This window comes from Gorilla gorilla, chromosome 5, assembly GCF_029281585.2.
Source record: "Gorilla gorilla gorilla isolate KB3781 chromosome 5, NHGRI_mGorGor1-v2.1_pri, whole genome shotgun sequence".
Taxonomy (NCBI): domain Eukaryota; kingdom Metazoa; phylum Chordata; class Mammalia; order Primates; family Hominidae; genus Gorilla; species Gorilla gorilla.
The window spans coordinates 193,152,501-193,172,017 of NC_073229.2; positions in this window are offsets into that span (position 1 = coordinate 193,152,501).

Consider the following 19,517-nt stretch of genomic DNA (forward strand, 5'->3'; position numbering starts at 1 on the left):
CCTCGGCTGAGTACTTAGCTTGGTGCAGGCCCCTCAGCTGAGCACTGAGCTTGGTGAAGGCCTCTCAGCTGAGCACTGAGCTTGGTGCAGGCCCACTGGGTAAGCACTGAGCTTGGTGCAGGCCTCTCGGCTGAGCACTTAGCTTGGTGCAGGCCCCTTGGCTGGGTACTTAGCTTGGTGCAGGCCCGTTGGGTGAGCACTGAGCTGGGTGCAGACCCCTCGGCTGAGCACTGAGCTTGTTGCAGGCCTCTCAGCTGAGCACTTAGCTTGGTGCAGGCCCCTTGGCTGAGTACTTAGCTTGGGGCAGGCCCATTGGGTGAGCAATGAGCTTGGTGCAGGGCTCTTGGCTGAGCACTTAGCTTGGTGCAGGCCCATTGGCTGAACACTGAGCCTGGTGCAGACCCCTTGGCTGAGTACCTACCGACTGTCAGAGGCACACGAGTGCTCTCATGCAGCTTCTTACTTAATCTTCACAACTTCTCACAGCCAGGGGTGACATCAATGCCATTTTCAGGTGGGAAACTGAGCCTCAGGGAACTCAATGAGCCACCCAGGGTTCCACTGTAAAGGGAGAAAGGGAAATGAAGGTTCCCCTGTGTCCTGGGAGGCATCCTCTATCATGTGAGTACCTGGAGGCCAGCGTTTGAGGCTGCTCAGGATCATGAGAATCATCAACACCTCTCAGTTTTCCAGCCCTTGTTTCAGCACCTGATCTGTCCCCAAACATCAGGCTGGTTATATTCAAAAATACATGATAAGCTGCATTTTCCAGCCATTCCAGATGCCAGGGCTCCCCAGGGGTTCTGTCTATCCCCTTTCAAGTCCCATCAGGGGCCTGCCCTCAGACACCACAGGACCTGACAAGGTATCCACGGCCTCACGATCCTTCACCCCTGCCCCCGGCTGGGGAAAGGCTCAACGCCGCACGGCTCTGGGGTTCCCAGGACAAGCTCTGGGTGGGGGAGTCTGCCATCTCAGAGACAGCAGGAGCAGGAGAGGTGAGGACTGGATATCGGGTGTGGAAAAGAAACCGGCTCATCAGCTTTCATCCTCCATTAGCTCCAGCACGATGGGGGCAGACAGGTGGTCTCGGCTGCAGGGGTAGCATGGGGACGGAGGCGGCCGGCCCGAAGGACCATGGGTCAGAAGCTGAGTGGCAGGCCCTGCAGTGGCCACTGTGAGTGTGGGGTGTGGCTATGCTGTGACCACACGACCAGGCTGAGGGCTGCTTGGAGCCTGCATCCCAGGCTCACGGTGGCCAGGCTCATCACTATCTGTACTCAGAGCTGGGTTGACCGTCCTTCCGGGCCTCTGTGTGTGCCCTGGACTGACCTCCAGCCTGGGGTGTGGGCGGCAGCATGCTCCCTCCAGCAGGCTGCCTTGCCCTCCTCCGCAGGCCTTTGGCTGCTGCGGCCCCAGCTCTGGGCCATGAGCCGGGCTGGGTCCTTTTGCAGGCCTCTGCTCATTCATCCCCTAAGAGATCCACGATGCCAAGAAGGTGGCCAGACAGAGGTGAAAAGGCAGCTCTGGAGGTTTAGATGCTGTGTTCCCGACTTCCTCACCGTGCTTCTTCCTGACGTCCTTAACTCCTGCCTCTGAGCAAACTTCCTGTGCATTTTTCAGAAATTAAGAATGATAAATAAGGGAACACTTGGAGGGAGGGAACTTTTGTGAATGGATGATGATATTTAGGAGCCATTGCTGGAAAGCTGTAACTGCCTGAACTAGCGGTGGGTCAAAACTTGGTCTAGTTATCTCAAATACCCACCTGTATGTTTCTGGGTAGTCTTTTCAAGAATTAAAGGAAAGCGAAAAAAAAAAAAAAGCATCGTTTCTCAGCGTTTCTCATTTACGCTTAGAGTCTCCTCACACCACAGACATGCCGGGCAGAGCACTTGGCAAATGTGCAGCCTTAAAACAAGCAAATGAAATCCATTGCCATAGGCCGCTTTTTCTTTCTTTTTTTTTTTTTTTTGAGACGGAGTCTCATTTTTGTCCTCAGGCTGGAGTGCAATAGTGTGATCTCTCTCGGCTCACTGCAACCTCTGCCTCCCGGGTTCAAGTGATTCTCCTGCCTCCGCCTCCTGAGTAGCTGGGATTAAGGCACCCACCACCATGGCCTGCTAATTTTTGTGTTTTTTAGTAGAAACGGGGTTTCACCACGTTGGCCTGGCTGGTTTCGAACTCCCGGCCTCACGTGATCCACCCACCTCAGCCTCCCAAAGTGCTGGGATGACAGGCGTGAGCCACCACGCCAGGCCCATATCATGCTTTTTAAAGAGCAATATGCGTCTCCAGTTCTTCTCTCAAATCTTTTACATCGGTTTATCAGGAAGCCACTGAGTATCCCAGACTGGATGGGTAGATCTGTACAATGGTAAACATTCATGAGATGAAGAAAACACGAACACCTCTAAGTAGACAAAGCCATAAGGAAGTGAGCTATTTACGTAACTATGTATGTACAAAAGTGTACATGTAAATAAATGCCTATATCAATGTATGTCTATGTAAATTTGGGTAAATATACACATATGGGTGTAAATATAATGCTGGAGGCAGTGCCTCCTTATTTACATCTGTGAAAGTGCTGTCATACAAATGACGATGCCTCAAGGATACAGAACCAGAAATACCATTTGACCCGGCAATTCCATTACTGGGCATATACCCAAAGGAATCTAAAGCATTCTCCTATAAAGACACATGCACACGTATGCTTATTGCAGCACTGTTTACAATAGCAAGGACACAGAACCTACCCAAATGCCCAACAATGATAGACTAGATAAAGAAAATGTGGGACATATACACCATGGGATACTATGCAGCCGTAAAAAGGGTAAGTTCACGTCCTTTACAGGGACATGGATGGAGCTGGAAGTCATCATCCTCAGCAAACTAACACAGGAACAGAAAACCAAACACCACATGTTCTCACTCATGAGTGGGAGCTGAACACTGAGAACACATGGACACAGGGAGGGGAACATCACACACCAGGGCCTGTTGGAAGGCGGGGTGAGGAGAGGGAACGGACAGGTCAGTAGGTGCAGCAAACCACCATGGCACACGTGTTCCTATGTAAGAAGCCTGCACGTTCTGCACATGTATCCTGTTTTTTTCTTTTTAGAAGAAATTTAAAAAAAAAAAGAAAGGAAAATGCTGTCATCGATGAGAATAGAAGCCCCAGAGTCTCTGTTTTCCTAACAGAGGGACTGTTTGCACTGTGGGTGCGATAGAGCAGCTCCTGCCCTGTAACTCAGTCCTTGGGACTCTTGGCATCATGAGATGCCCTGAATCACTGGGATCATCCAAGTCTCCCTAGAAACTGTGTGGAAGCATAGCTCACAGGCGCTTCTGTGTGTCTTATGAAGACAAGGCTGCTCCAGCAGGTAAGCTGAAAGTCACATCCTAAGCCCCCAGCAATCTGAATGGGCTCCTTGTCTCAGTGAAAGGCATTCTGAAGTTAACCTGAAAATCTAGCTTAGGCCACGATGGGAAGTGGGAGGTGTCAGACGGGCCTCCTTATACCCACCTCCCTTTGGAGTTCAGACACAACTGACCAGCATTCACATTAAAACAGAGATCTTAAGACTTTTTGTAGCAATGACTGAATTCCATCCTGAGTCTAGTATAGCATCCCATGACAGCAGGCCCTAAAGCAAAGGGAAGTGTTTTACCCTAAAATATATTTTGTTGACATATTTTGGAATGTCCCTGCAAAGCTGTCTGTTGTGGGAAAATCTACATTCTGTAGAGCATCCCTCTCCCTTTCCAGGCCTTTTCCCTGATCTAGGAGAGAATTAACTAAAAATCTGGCACCTTATAAGTCTGATAAGAAACACTTGCTGTGGGTTCTTTCTGAGCCTGAGTCCTGGAGGCTGCGTCTGCATTATAAGAACTTGGTCTCCACAGCCCTTACCTTAACCAGGCTCTGCTTTCTGTGGATTCCAGGCCTTTAGATAAAAACTTAACTCTTTCAACCGACTGCCAATCAGAAAATCTTTGAATACACCTATGACCTGGAAGCCCCCACCACCACTTCCAGTTGTCCTGCCTTCCTGGACCAAACCCCTATGCACCTTACATGTCTTGATGGATGACTTATGTCTCCCCAAAATCTACAAAAAAGCAAGCTGTACCCTGACCACCTGGGACGCTTGTTGTCAGGTACCCCTGAGGCTGTCATGGGCATGTCCTCAATCTTGGCAAAATAAACATCTGAATCCATTGAGGCTTGTCTCAGAGGCCTTCTGGTTTATGAACAGGTGGAATGGCACTGCTCTCTGCCTGGGCTACTGGGACTGAGACAGACAGCTGCACCCCTAGCCCCCTTGCAGAGAGCAGCAACATCACCGGGACAATCTTCTCCCAGGCCGTGTCCATGCTGTTTGTCCTCACGCTCAGCTTTTCTGATTTCCGGAACATTCCTTCATCTGAGCCCCTTTGTTAAGGGCTGCTGGAGGTCGGCGTGTGACCTGGTGCACTTAGCTGTGATTCTACCAATTCTGGGCTGAGGACTGGTCCTGCAAGCCCCAGGCAGAGCTGCTGTGTCCATGAAACACCTGCTGCTCCTGACAAGTGCCCACCGTTTGTGGGTGGCCTCATCTCCCCAGGGGCCCGGCCACTTTGGATGCAGACCTTCATTCTCACAGCTTCTGACCCCACCATCAGCCTGCTGCATCCAGTCAAGCAAACACGGAGCACAGTCACCACCTGCCTGCCCCATGCAGATGCCGGCCAGCCACCCACGCCAACCGCTCCTCCTGGAAGTGGAGCAGAAGGATGAGGGAGCCAAGCCTGGGCTCCAACTCACTGGGTGCAAATGGGATATTTGCTGCCTTACAGAAAATCTTGCATGTGGAACCAATTGTATAGTGTTATAAAGTAGTGAGACCTGGATTTAAAAAATGATGCATGCACTTTTACATTCCATAAACTTCAGTGGGCTGTTCCTCACCTGCACTGTGCTAGCCAGAAACAGTGATGAGAGTCAGCTTCCTCATGTCTTAACGCCTTTTAAAACTCCAGGCAGGGGCAATTCGAAAGATTAGATGCTTTGTTGTCGAAATTGTCTTCCCAAACCTGGAAAGTGAAACCCAATGAGCATTGAGCAAATAGACCCTGGAAGCCGCGCACCTGCTCAGGAAAGCGGAGGGGGACAGAGAGAGAGAGAGACCGCTTCTGTGGAGCAGCCAACCCAGTTTTCTTATGGAGTCCCAGAGGATACACAGCCCCTCCCGCGGCCATGCAGCCAGCCGGTGGGGAATCCACAACCAGAACCCGGCTTTCTTGAGATCTGACCGGAGGCCCCCAGGAGAACACCCAGTCAGTTGCTCTGTGCTGACCAGGCTGTGTTCCCGCTGTGGTCAGAGCAGCTCCACCCAGCACAGCTTTCCGCTTTCCTTTGCAGGGACAGAGCACCTGAGTTGCAGGTGCTTAAGCGAGCAGCCGACTACTTGTTCTTGTAAGAACAGGCGTGGATGCATTTCCACATGGCTGTCCTCCCCACGTCTCTGTGGACTTACAATGCACGGCTGTCATGTTTACTTTCAGCTCGTGGGGCACGTTCCACACCGTCATCATACTCGGTTATTTCCATTTGATTATGGAATGTTGTACCAGAGCAATGTTGTACTAAAGTTTTTAAGTGAAGTACTGAGCAGGCAATTCTCCAATAGAAGGAAAATATCCACATTAAGAAAAGAGAGAAAATCTACAGGGACATTGAAGTGGTTGAGACTTCAAAATGGTTTTAACTTTCTTAAAAGCCCATCTGAGACAAGAAAACATTTCTAAGCACTTAAGATGTAATGAGCAGGGCGTTTGTAATTTGTTACACTTATTTTCTAAGTTTAACAAAGTGATTAAATATTGTCTATGTCTTTCTAATTTCCATAAAATAACTGTTATGAAATGGAAATATGTTCTTTTAAAAAAACATCTGAATGTTCGATCTGTTTCCCTCACTAATGTGGGGTTGACAGCCGAGTGGCTGGGCGAGGTGTGCCCTGCAAACTAAGGTGGGTGGAGACATTCAGAACAACATTTAGGAATTTTGCCAGAATTTGACAATCGGTTGAATGTGGTACATTTAAAATAGGCTTCTATTTTGTAGTATTTTAATTTTTGTTACCTTTGATTTTTCTCATATTTTATTTTTATTGTATTTTATGGAAGTATTGCTGTGTCGGATTCTATGTTTACATCAATAGAGTGTAAATTTATACATGTTAGTGTATGTTAATGTATGTAGGCGCCTCTAGAGTTCCTCCGAGATGCAGCCGCGGAGACCTCATCAGTCCATGCCCTTAACTCCGTCCGCCTTCTCTGAACTCCTTGAGAATGCATCCGTCATGAGATCAGCCTGGGCTCTGCTGAGAGAGGCCCACAGTATCGGGCCTCTCAGTGAATCTTCCACCACGCTTCGATGGGACCCAGGGTTTTTCAACACCGCAACACAGAAGACTACCTGGCTGGAGGGGTGAGTGGGCCCTTGGGCAGGTCTTTTAAACTATGTAGACCTCAGTTTCCTCATTTGAAAAATAAAGGAATGGGATTTAAAATGTTTCCCTCTCAGTTCTAAAACATCTGTGATTCAAGTAAGATTCTGAGCAAGGTATTATTATCAGAGGGAAGTTGAGTTTCTTACCAACCTTGAGCTGAGCGGGAAGGACCTCCGTGTCCAGCGCCCCGTAGGTCCGACGCCTATGCGTGGCTGATCGCTTCATGCCCCCGTCCTTTGGTTCTTGTAGCAAATAAAGGGGCTTGAACTAGAAATCTGCTGCAATTACTTCTGAGTCTTGGGAGGTTTTGAAATTTTTAATGAGAAAAATGTGAGCAGAAGAGAAATGAAATCCCTCTCCCTGTGAGCTTGGCGTCCCCTGGCTCGCTGCTGGCCAGCGCTGCCCTGGTGACAGAATCCCGAGCCGGCCGCTGGCCGCTGGCGTCAGGTTGCAGCGAGTCGCAGCCTACGTGAATGTTTGGGTTTGACATGAAAGGACCTTGGGTATGGGGCATTGCCAACTCCTGATTGTGCCCACTGGGAGGACCCCATAGTCGTCGCCAAGAAGTGGTGGTCGCCACTCTTCCCAGGGGCGAGGAAAAATGAATGGCCCAGTGCAGGCCCACACGCAGGGATGGCACAGCCGGCTTGTGAGGGGCAGAGGCTGGAGCAATGGGGAGGGGCTGTTTCGAGGAATGGAGATAATGAGTGTCTTCGGAAACCCTTCTGTTTAATTCACTCTTGATTGTTCAGAAAAAAAGAAAAGATTCCATTGCCTACAGCGAAGAGTCAATCTCACGGATACATCGGAGCCCCCGGTTAATCCGCTTCATCTTTCATCTGTGCTGCAGTCGTGGATTTTAACGAGTTGCAGGCGACCCGTTCAGATGTAATGGTGTGGAGGTCAACGTGGGTCAAGTTTAAAAAGGGGGGGCTCAGGGAGAGAAGGAAGAAACGGGGACACTTGTCATGATCACAGCCGGGAGGAGAAATGGATCCGCTGGGCTTGGAGAAAGAGGGAAGGAGAGACAGAGAGTGGGAGACAGAGGGGAGAGAGGGCACCATCTGCCCCACCTTGTCTGGATGGCGCCACCCAGGGCGGAGAGAGGTCGCACTTCTTTAACACTGAGACGGCCAGGATTTTGAGGGACAGCTCTGAACCGGCTCATTTGTAGGGAACTAGAATTGTTATTCTTGTGTTTTTTGCTACCACCAAGGAGTTCTCCACAGAGGCCCATCTCTCAGGTGCGTTCTACGAGGCTTCACACTCCCGCACTGCAGTTTTGTGGCTCTGTGGCTGCTATGGGACCGTCGTGCTGGGGAGGCTGCGGAAGGGGGTGCGGGGCGCCCTTTAGATGGAAGAGGGAAGAGCCAGCCTCATCCCCCTCAAGGACAAAGGCCTGCCTGCTGCATCCCCCTCCCGCTTCTGGGGGGTCTTTGTGAAGAAAAACTTACAGTGTGGTCTTGTGTGATTTTTACTTTATGTTAGGGCAAATGTATTCAAATTACGGCTCTAAAGGACGTGAGGTTTATTCCAGTCTGAGTTTTAGCTTTTAGCTTTGATTTCCTAAATACAGAGGTAATAAAATATTTTCTATTTCTTTGTATTACAGATGTGCTTTTTCACATTTAGATCTTTGAATCACAGATAACGCAGATAATCACAGTAATGGAAGAAATCAAAGTAACTAAACACTACTCTGGAAAGGACAGAGACAATAGACCGAGTAGCTCATCTGCTACCGTGAGCATGTGTGTATACAGGTGAGTTGCTATGTATACACGTGTATATGTCCTAACATGAGCATACAGTATACAGGCTAGTCGTCATGTACACACAACGCATGTCCTAACGTGAGCATGTGTGTATATAGGCGAGTTGCTATGTACCCATGTGATGTATGTTCTAATACGAGCATGCATGTATACAGGCGAGTCACTAGGTACACACATGCATACGTATACTAACGTGAGCATGTGTGTATACAGGGACAGTTGCTATGTACACACATGCACATATGTACCTGTGCATAACCAAAGTCTGCAAATAATGGGATATTGTTAATATTTAAAATGATCCTTGAAAACCCTTTAAATTCATTTAAGGCTCAGTGGCTCTTCAATGAGCAGGGGTAGAGGACGGAGGGCCAGCAGCACAGCCATGGTCCTGAGAGTCACTCCTGAACAAGCCAGTGTGGGGGCCAGCCCTTCTGCGCATGCAGCCAATGGTCAGCTACAGGCACAGTCAACAGTGGTGACAGCGTGTTAGGAGGTGCTGGGGTGTATCAGGGGCAGCTCTGTGAACAGTGGTGATGGAGCGTGTTAGGAGGTGCTGGGGTGTATCAGGGGCAGCTCTGTGAACAGTGGTGACGGAACGTGTTAGGAGGTGCTGGGGTGGGCCAGGGGCAGCTCTGTGAACAGTGGTGATGGAGCGTGTTAGGAGGTGCTGGGGTGGCCCAGGGCAGGCTCTGTGCCGTCAACACTGGATCTTCCATCTGGGCAGGGCTCATTGTCTCTTGGAGAAAGTGACAGCTACAGAGGCTTCAAGGAAGCAGGAGTGGGCCGTGCAGATTGTATGAAAGCGCCCCGGCCATTAGCACCTTTCACCGAAGCCCGGCGGTGCAGTGCCGCAAACCTCACTTCCTCTGAGCAACCCCAGGAGTCACATCGCCTGGGCTTGGATTCCCCGCATCACACCTCCGAATGTCTTGGAATCACCTGTTCAGTCTGTGGTATTCAGGACCCTTCCCTGATGATTAAAGATGAACTCCCCTAGAAGAACACACATCTACTGTGCCTGTTAGACCTCCGTAGAAACCTGCAGCCTTTAGAGCTGTGTGATGTGTTCACACACGTGTGGTTGTGAGGGACGTCTCTCTTCACATGTGTGGATTGTACCATGGTCCGTGTTGGAATTCTCACAGGGAACAAACAAACCGTCAATTACCGAGGAAGGGTTTGCTGTGTGGGTAACTCGCCTTTGTGCAGGAAGAACCCAGAAGCCCTGCTCCTGCTGAGGTTGTAACTGGACCTCTGGCTCCCCCATGGTGCGGTGTGTGTGTGACAGTGTGGGGCGGTAAAGGCTACACGCGTGTGCTCGCGGAACTCGGGGACACAAGCTCCATGAGGCTCGCCGTGGATGGGAGCACGGGGCCGGGGCCCAGAGAAAAAATGGGGAGTTAGACAAGGATGGGGGTGAATCCTGCAGATGCCAGGAGCTGGTCCTTTAGTGAGACTCTGAGGAAAGCTAAATAGGGCAGAAGCCTAGAAGAGACTCCACAGGCATGCCTGGGAGAGGACAGTTATAGACTCTAAGTAACCAGAAGGGGATGCAGAGTTGAGGGAGTTGTGATTGTTGAAGTACCTCAGAGTACATTGAAAGGCAATTTTCATGACATTGTGTGCACTCAATACGGGATGGTTTTAAAGAGGGGAGAACGTCTGCCAGGGGAGCTAAACGTCTGCTTTTTATAAGGAATCTGGCTGTGAGATGTTGGCCTGGGAACGACAGTGCAAGAGGACAGAGGGAGGCCTGGCGGGTGGAGGGCGCTGCCGTCTTGGAGATAGAGGGCAGGTGTGATGAGCACAGCATGAGGCCTGTGGGCTCGAGTCGGGGCCTGAGACGGGGCCTCCTAGACACGGCATCACTGAGCGAGGGGAGTGGCTGGACAGGACAGTGACGAATTTCCTCTCAATGGTTCCGCAGCCTTTGCCTCGCCTCACCAGCACCAGCCAATAACTGCTCCTCAAGGGGCAGACAGGCTTTGCCACGCTGAACAAGCAGAAACTTCCCCTCCGAGACACCCAGAAGTTTTCACCTGCCCAGGGTGTTGCCTGGGGATAATGAGTTCACAAAATGCTCTCTTTACAAAAAGCACTGGGCTTGCCTGGAGGGGACAGCTACAGACTGACCCCTGTGGCTGGATAGCCCCTTAAGTGTGAAATAAGTAACTTAAGATAAGATTCTCGATAGTAATGAAATAATCTACCAACTTTTCTTTCTGAGAAAATATACCTAACTGGGTGGGAACTCGACATCATGCCTTAACTGGAATTTTTTCCCCGTACATCCAAATGTATTCTTGAGAGCTTAGGAACTAAGTCATCTCCAAAGGGACTGACACGGAGCAAACCATGATGATGATCGCTGCATTCTTTATCTCTGAATGTCTCCACGCACCTCATTCTGCTCAGCCTCTTGCTGGACGTGGAGGGGCTTGGCTTTGCTCTCCAGCACTGCTGGGGTCGTGGGCACTGGGAAGTCTCTGCCAGGCAGCCTGTGGACGTGCAGCTGGCAGAGTCAATTGGATCCGTGAGCTCACAGGAGACCGGCCCCTCCAGGTACATGCCATCTGAAAACAACCTTTTAAGGGCAGGCGGTGGCTAAGTCATTGGTACTCAGCCAAGGAGAATGTGTCCCCACAGCTGTGGCACAGCCTCGCTCTGGGCTCACTCTATGATATGATGCTGGCTGTGTTCTGTGGAAAGCAACGGTCCCATAAACCATAACTGCTAAGGGCTCTGCCACGGGCCAGCATAAGACATGGGCTGGATGCGCAGTCTGAGAGTGGAGGGAGCAGATGGTGAATGGGGAGGAGCCCTGTCGGCCCCCGTGGCTGGATGCACAGTCTGGGAGTGGAGGGAGCAGACGGTGAACGGGGAGGAGCCCTGTCAGCCCCCATGGCTGGATGCATAGTCTGGGAGTGGAGGGAGCAGACGATGAATGGGGAGGAGCCCTGTCAGCCCCCATGGCTGGATGCGCAGTCTGGGAGTAGAGGGAGCAGAGGGTGAACTGGGAGGAGCCCTGTCAGGCCGCACAGTGAGCGAAGCACTGCTGAGCTGTGAGTGCCCAACGTAGTAAACCGTAAGGCAAAGCCACCTTGGACTGAAGGAAATGTCCACACCCAGCTTGGGGTGGAGTTGCAAACCTCTCCACTAAGCTGCAAACTCGCTGTGTGACAAATAAAACTGACACAGAACTTAGACAGTGTTTCTCTTTCAGAAAGGATTTTATTTCCAGTACAATTGAGAAGGAACATTGTATCTCTCAATGGTGAAACTCTCCAGGTGTTGTTCAGAGTAATGTTTCCGGGACAGAAAAGATGAGAGGGTACAGAGCTACCCGGGTCAGAACTGTCCCCTCAGGTCAGAGCTGCTCCCCCAGGTCAGAATGGCCCCCCCAGGTCAAAGCTGCCCCCTGAGGTCAGAACGGCCCCCCCAGGTCAGAACTGCCCCCGACCCAGGTCAGAACTCCCCAGGTCAGAGCTGCCTCCCCAGGTCAGAACTGCCCCCCACCCAAGTCAGAATTCCCCAAGTCAGAGCTGTCCCCCCACCCAGGTAACTGTCCCCCCAGGTCAGAACTGCCTCTTCAGGTCAGAACTGCCCCCCACCCAGGTCAGAGCTGCCCCCACCCAGGTCAGAACTCCCCAGGTCAGAGCTGCCTCCCCAGGTCAAAACTGTCCCCCCCAGGTCAGAACTGCCCCCCGAGGTCAGAAAGGCCCCCCCAGGTCAGAACTGCCCCCCACCCAAGTCAGAACTCCCCAAGTCAGAGCTGTCCCCCCCACCCAGGTCAGAGCTGCCCCTCCCCCAGGTCAGAACAGCCCCCCCCAGGTCAGAACGGCCCCCCACCCAGGTCAGAACTCCCCAGGTCAGAGCTGTCCCCCCACCCAGGTGAGAACTGCCTCCCCAGGTCAGAATTGCCCCCACTCCACCTCCAGGACATGGCCCAGCCACTTGTGGATAAACATCATGGGGACAGAAGAGAGGATGGAAAGTGAGAAGACGGGTGGGAAAGTCAGACAGGCCGGCCTCAGGCCCCTCCCATGGCTTCGGGAACTTGGACCCTGCAGGTTCCCTCCCAGGGCTGCTGTGCCTACTGGACATGTTTTGCTTGGCCAGGCCTGCGTGGAGTGGGGACTCCCTGCCCATCCTGCAGCAGGAACGCAGTCGTAATTCATCCTGCAGTTACAATTTAGCAAGTAACTGTTTTTCTTTTCTTTTCTTTTTTTCTTTTTGGAGATGGAGTCTTGCTCTGTTGCCCAGGCTGGAGTGCTATGGGGTGATCTTGGCTCACTGCAACCTCTGCCTCCCGGGTTCAAGTGATTCTCCCGCCTCAGCCTCCCGAGTGGCTGGGATTACGGACACGCACCACCACGCCCAGCTAATTTTTATATTTTTGATAGAGACAAAGTCTCGAACTCCTTACCTCAAGTGATCCACCCACCTCGGCCTCCCAAACTGCTGGGATTACAGGTGTGAGCCACCACACCCAGCCAGCAAGTACTATTTTTCTTAAGCTACTACATGAAAGTTAAGACAAAGATTAAAATGAAAAATATGCATCTTCTTTAAAACATGCATTTTAATGAACTATAATAAATAAACAAATGTATATTGGAGATTTTTTTAAGACGGCAATTGTTGCAAAATCTGACAAAGTTCCAAAAACAGTTTCAGAAATCCCTGAGCTGATCAGCGCAGTTTTAATTGTTCAAACTACATCTAAATATAGTAAATTGTACCATGATAGCTTACCAATGTCACTTTCAATATTTATAAGCATGAAGTTCAATTTATAATAAATGGAAAATTTAAGAAATATTCTAAATTACTGCTGCATGTCAGTGTCTGTGAATTATTAACAGTTGGGGTAAACTATGGCATTGGAACATTTTTTGGTAACCCAGATATCCAGGAGTTAGAGATATATTTAGCTATGGTGTAAACTTCTGGAGCAAATGCAAAAGAAATTCATGCTGAATCCAATACTTGAAATTAAGTTTAACCGAAGGCTCCATCCCAGTATAGGTTCCATATCCAGAGCTGCAAATCGGCCTGAGCACCAGCATTCTGGAAGCTAAGCCAGGTGTGTCGCATCGTGCTCTGCAGAGTGGTCCTATAAAGATCTCCAAAAGTGGCCTCCGTGAGCTGACGTGCTGGAAATACTTCCCTGTTTGTGAGCTTACTGGAAGCAAGGTAGCCCAGGGCTTGGGAGAGTGGGCTCCAGGGTGGGGTGGTTGCTGTGAGACCAGATGATATCACGGAGACGCTCGGGATATTTTTGCCCTTCCACACTCTTCATGGCCTCCCGTTTTTGCTCCTTCCATTCATAACAGCCGTGGAGATCATCTCGATTGTATCTAAATTGCTACGCACTACATGGCTATCCAGTCCATCTCAGTTTTGTGCAGGTCTGTTGGGTCTCCGCTCCTCAGTGCAGTGTCCCCGAAGCCCCTTCCTTATCAACTGAAATTCTAGAGCCATCGCTAGTTGAAACTTACTGGTTTCTGCCTTGGGAGAGCTGGGTGACCTTAGGCAAGATAATTAATCATTGTATGCTTCAGTTTCTGCAATATTACCTATGTCATAGGTTTATTGTTTTGTCAAAGATTTAAATGAATACATTAAGGATGTATAAAGAAATTAGGATAGTGTCTAGCATTCAAAAGTGCTGGCTGTTGTCAAAGTTACTCTTTTCATTTTTAATATAAAAATGGCGTGGGTGTTATAGGAGACAGATGTGGGGGAGTGCAGGTGAGCAGGGAGCTGTTGTCTTGGGAATTCGTTTCTCATCTCTGCAGTCTTTGAGGAAGAGAAGCTGAGACGTGGAGCCTGGATTTTCCTCTGTGGTCTGCAAACATTCAGTGCTTCTCTAAGCTCCCATAGCTGTTGTATTTGCTATTAAATGACCTAAAATTTGCTGGTAGTTTGTTTTGACTGTTTCCTCATTTGGGGGCTCATTTTTGCATTTCTGAGGGTATATATGAGCTTCCTTCCTCCTTGAGAGCAAACACTTATTCTTCCGTGAAACATCCACTGTTCATCGCAGCGGTGGGCATGCAGAGCGCAGCTCAGTCTCATTGAGGGGGTTGTTCCAACTGAGTTCAGTGACCACTGAGGGCTTAGCAAGATCTTAGGAACTAGACTCAAGGTCAAAGGGCTTCCCAGCTATCCAGGAGCTCCTTTAGAGAAGAACCTAAAATATGTGTATGCCATTAGTGTTTCCCTAGCTTGGTTTTTGGCTGATTGTCCTGAATAGTCTATAATTGAGCCTGACAATTACTATTGCACCCTAATGTATACACACCCGTTTATTCATTTATATCTTTGACGATTTCTTAATGGAAGCCATGAACTAAGCTGGGCACTGTGCTCAGAATTAGCATAAAGAAGGCAGAGTCGAAGAACCTCACATTGTAATGAAAAAATTTGATATAAACATGTAATTAAAATAAGATTACTGCATTATATTAGAAAATATATGCAGTTAATGTTGCAAACAGAGAGGCAAGCAATGTAATCCAAGTTTCAAGAACATTTTAACTGAATAATCCTTGGTAGGGAGGCCATTCTAAGCTGAGCCGCAGAACCTTCAGAAGGCAAGGTGTGTCCGATGGCTGATGAAGGGTCTGTTGTAGCTTAAACCTGGAGCTCACAGAGGAAAGGGGGCACAAGATGACAGAGATGGGTGGATTCCATGTAGACTTATGAGCTACGGAGGAGTTCAGGCTCCAGCCTACAGACTTGAGCAGATTTGAGTGTTTATAAAGAAAATCCTGGAGACAAGTAGAATGTGCTTTTGGGAATGGAGAGCTGAAATCTGAAACATCAGGTATGCCAGTCTTTGAATGGTCTGTGTGTGAGACCATGATATCCCGTGATGTGACACAGGGGTCAGGGTTGCAAGATGTGTGAGAAGCAGAAGTCATTACTCGATAAGCCAATCATTTCCACAGCTCCCAACAAGGAGACGGAAGCTCTGCGTTTCTTAGAGCCCAGTCCTGGGTCCCATGACACACACATTTTGCTTTGGTGTAGAATGCAGAACCGTGGCCTAAAGCAAATAAAATTATTTAATATAGAGATAGTAGAATATAGACAAATTGTAGAAAATGGGGTTGACGGTGTCTGCAGTGCTGACATATTGCGGGAATAGCGAAGATTTCCAGAAGAAGAATTCCAAGAACGCAGAACGGTGGCCTAAAGCAAATAAAATTATTTAATATAGAGATAGTAGAATATAGACAAATTGTGGAAAATGGGGTTGATGGTGTCTGCAGTGCTGACATATTGCGGGAATAGCGAAGATTTCCAGAAGAAGAATTCCAACTTTCCAATAAGAAACTTATTAGCCCATCTATAACAATCAAATACTTCAGTTTTAATTGTAAAAATAGTCACGATGTTGTAATGATGCTTTATTTCATGTAAACATGCAAGAAAAAAAACTTTTGTAGGAGCCATGAGTTTTATGTAGCAAAATGTACCGTGAGTCTAATAGGTACAAGCCTAGGCTCCAATGAAAAGTATTTATAACGCTCCTAAAACAATTGATGTTTCCCAGAACATAAACCATAAACTCCACATTTTTATTTTATCATGGCACAGTGGAAAAGGGGGTGGCATATTCCAAATACGATCTATCAAAGTTTTCCTTATTTTGTCCCATACTTACTCTTTTTTCATGTTAAGCCTGTCGAACTGTTTCCCTAGCTTTAAGAACATGGCAACAAAAGACGCAGGAATCAGAGGATTCTGCCCCATAACTGAAGTATGCCCTTGGCTGTGCAGCCAGGTTAAATCCACCTCACAGCATCCGGCCTCCCGTTGGGTGGACATCCAGGCTTCCCATTTTCACTATCCCGACCCCACCCTAAATACTTATTTTTGGAGTTGGCCGTGTCAAGCCTTGACTTACACTAGAAGGGTTACTCTTCCCTAAATACTTCATTTCGGGGTTGGCCGTGTCAAGACTTACGCTAGACGGGATGCTCTTCCCTAAATACTTGGTTTCGGAGTTGGCCGTGTCAAGCCTTGACTTACACTAGAAGGGTTACTCTTCTATTGCACTCATAGGGCAGAGAGCAGCCTATGTAGACTTTGGGTTTTTTTAAAGGTTTTGCTGCAGCACCTAACTCGAAACTTTGCTTAACTTTTGGAAGTACATGCAGTTCCTCAGATAGATACTTAATGACTTCTAAAGTAGGTTGCCAATAAGGAAGAAAACCTTTAATCTATAAGGTGAAAAAGGGCCAACTGGGAGCTGGTGCTGTATCATGCCCCTGCTCTGAGATTCTGGGTCTGTTTTCTCATTTGTCAGATAGAGCCTCAGGCCAGACAGTGTATGTAAAAGTTCCCTTCAATCTCAAATAACAGTGATTCTATGACTCTAGGTTCATTTATTCTAAATCATTTCAAACTTGTTAGGAGACGGATTTACAGTGCAGTCCATGAAGCTTGAATGTGAGCTCCCTCAGCGGCTGTCTCTTGCAGGGACTCAGGAGGGAAGCTGGACACATGTCTGTCTTCACGGAGTCTGGACAGCTCTCCATCCCCTCCCATGTCCTCTCTGCCGCCATTCCCTGGTGTCTGGTGGCATCGAAGGGATCATGAGGACTTTGAGATCCAATTTGAAAAGAGATGAACTGCAGTAATTTCACTGTGGCATGGTGGGATCCACTCATGGTTCACCATCACGTCTGTGGATAGTTGAATTACTGCTGATCTTCCCAGTGTGGAAATGGCTTCCAGAACATTCACCCAACCACCGTATGTCTCACCCGGCCTGTGACAAGAAGGAGCAGGGCCAGAGGTCAGTTCCGACGCAGAAGGGTCCTCCAGGGCCCAGGGGGATGGACAGCCAGGCAGACACAAGGCTCAAAGGCGCCGACCCCGAAGCTGCTCTGCGGGAAATTCTTCCAATCTGCACACCCTAAATTATATGCAGGTTCATCCTCACCTCATCCAAACAAAAGTCCTCGTCTGTTAAGCATCTCCTGTCGAGAATGCAGTACATGCAGCAATAAACACATCACACAGAGGAAAAGGCATATGGCACAAACACAATGGCAATTACTTGTGCAAGGTAGAACTTTTCAGAACCCCAGCGTCGGCAATGCCGGGCGGGGCTGGCAGTCGGAAAAGGAAGTTCTTCTGCGGCGGACCACGGGTTTAGGCTCACCGCGCAGTCCCAATACAACTCTATTTCCTGCGACTCTGGAAACTGAGTTTTCTTTCTGTTCTCTCTATGGAAAACAATATTAAAATAGAGATAGCCATTGGCACATGAAAAGGTGGTTGAATAATATGCAGAAAAATTGGGGGAAACGTGTATGTGGGGCCGTTATTCAGTAGAAACATTGTATCACGTTCAGATGCGCCTTGTTGGAGAAGATTTGCTAGGTTTTCAGAACGCGTAGTGTCGTTGAGGTTTCTCTTCTCACTGCAGGCGAGGGCTTCCTGCTGTCCTTCCTGTTCGTAATTCGGTTTTACTTTTCTTACAGGGCTTCCGAAATCATTGAAGTGTCAAAACCTGAATCCACCAGAATGTGTCCATGGAACTGAAAACTATCAGATATTTAGACAGGGTGTGTTAAAGGGCTCACCGTGCGTCCGTTTTATGCCGTAATGATGTGCACAAATAATGGCACGGCCGGCTTCGTGTGAGACGCAGGAAGGACCGGGGAGCAGCAGAACCAGGGCTTCCAATGCCTGTCCGCGTTTAAAGCGCGCCAGCGCCCTCTGGTGCTCAGGCTGTGCAGCGCGCCGGCTCCGCGGGTGCCGCCAAGGGCCGGGCCTGCCTGGGGGCCTGCCCGGGGTTCCAGACCTGCTGGACCGTGCATGGCTCATCAGGCCAGGCCTGTCCAGGGGTTTGAGAACCGCAGACCTGCAGGACTGTGCATGGCTCATTAGGCCGGGTCTGTCCACGGGGTCCAGACCTGCAGGACCGTGCATGGCTCATCAGGCCGGGCCTGCCCGGGGTTCCAGACCTGCTGGACAGTGCATGGCTCATCAGGCCGGGCCTGTCCAGGGGTTCCAGACCCGCGGGGACCTTGGCTCCATCAGGCGGGAACCGCCCCGCGGGATTCTGAAAGGATGAATGCATTTTCCTCTTTCTAGCATGGAAGGATTGTTAATTATTTCTTCGTAGTTTTCTGTGCTTCCCTTTCTCCTTTTTGCCTCACCGCTCTTTCCTCCTGAATCCTGAGTGATTTGGGTAAAGCCAATGGTCGGATTACCTGGGAAGAAGCTGGGAAGCCAAATGTATGAAGAGCGGGGGTTCAGATAGGGGCCACGGAGAGCCCAGGCCCAGGAGGCCTGCAGAGCCTGGGAGGAGGGAGGCTCACCCAGCCCGGGGCCTGGCCCCATGGGGGTCCTCCTGCAGAGGAGGAGGGAGGCTCACCCAGTGCTGGGCCTGGCCCCATGGGGGTCCTCCTGCAGAGGAGGAGGCAGGCTCACCCAGCGCTGGGCCTGGCCCCTGGTGGTCCTCCTGCAGATGTAGCCCTGAGGGCTGCTGACCCCCTCCAACTTCACCGCCTCTCCTGAATCCCAGGCCATCCCAGCCTCGTCTGGCGGTGTGAAGAGTGGATCTGAATTCCAAAGATCTGGGTCTTGCTCTGACTTTCCCCATTTGCTGCAGTTTGAGGAAGTAACGAATTATTTGGGAATCTTCATTTGTGTACATTTTAATTTTTAAAATGAGGGTAAAATATTCCATCATTGAAGGTGACTGTGAAAGTGAGGAGGGAGAGCTTGTGTGGAAGGACATCAAAAATTGCTCTCGGAGCCAACAACTGCTGCTCCCTTCTCCCTGCACCCTCTAGACAGGCGCTGTTCCTGACCCTGTGAAGAGGCAGCGTCATGCGGGGCGATGGGAACACAGAGACTGCAGCATGGACAGACGTTTGTGTTGCAAGCAGACACACACCTCCAGGGTAAATGTTTATTCCAGAGACACCACCGTTCCCACGCCCAGCGAGTGTGCATTCTTTCTGGATTCAGAGCCCCACAGTTGTGTTTGTGAGTCATCAATGGTGAACGCTGGGGCCTTCTGGGGACAGGGGTGTGATCCATGTCTCCGTTTTCAGGTGACAACACCAGTCCCCCACCCACCTCACCCCAAACAAAGAGGCCACTGATCCGGGCTGCACAGACACCGGCAGCCAGCAGCTATGCGGCCCCGCCTTTTCATTTATTAAGCAGAGATTAATAATGGTATATTTACGGCCTG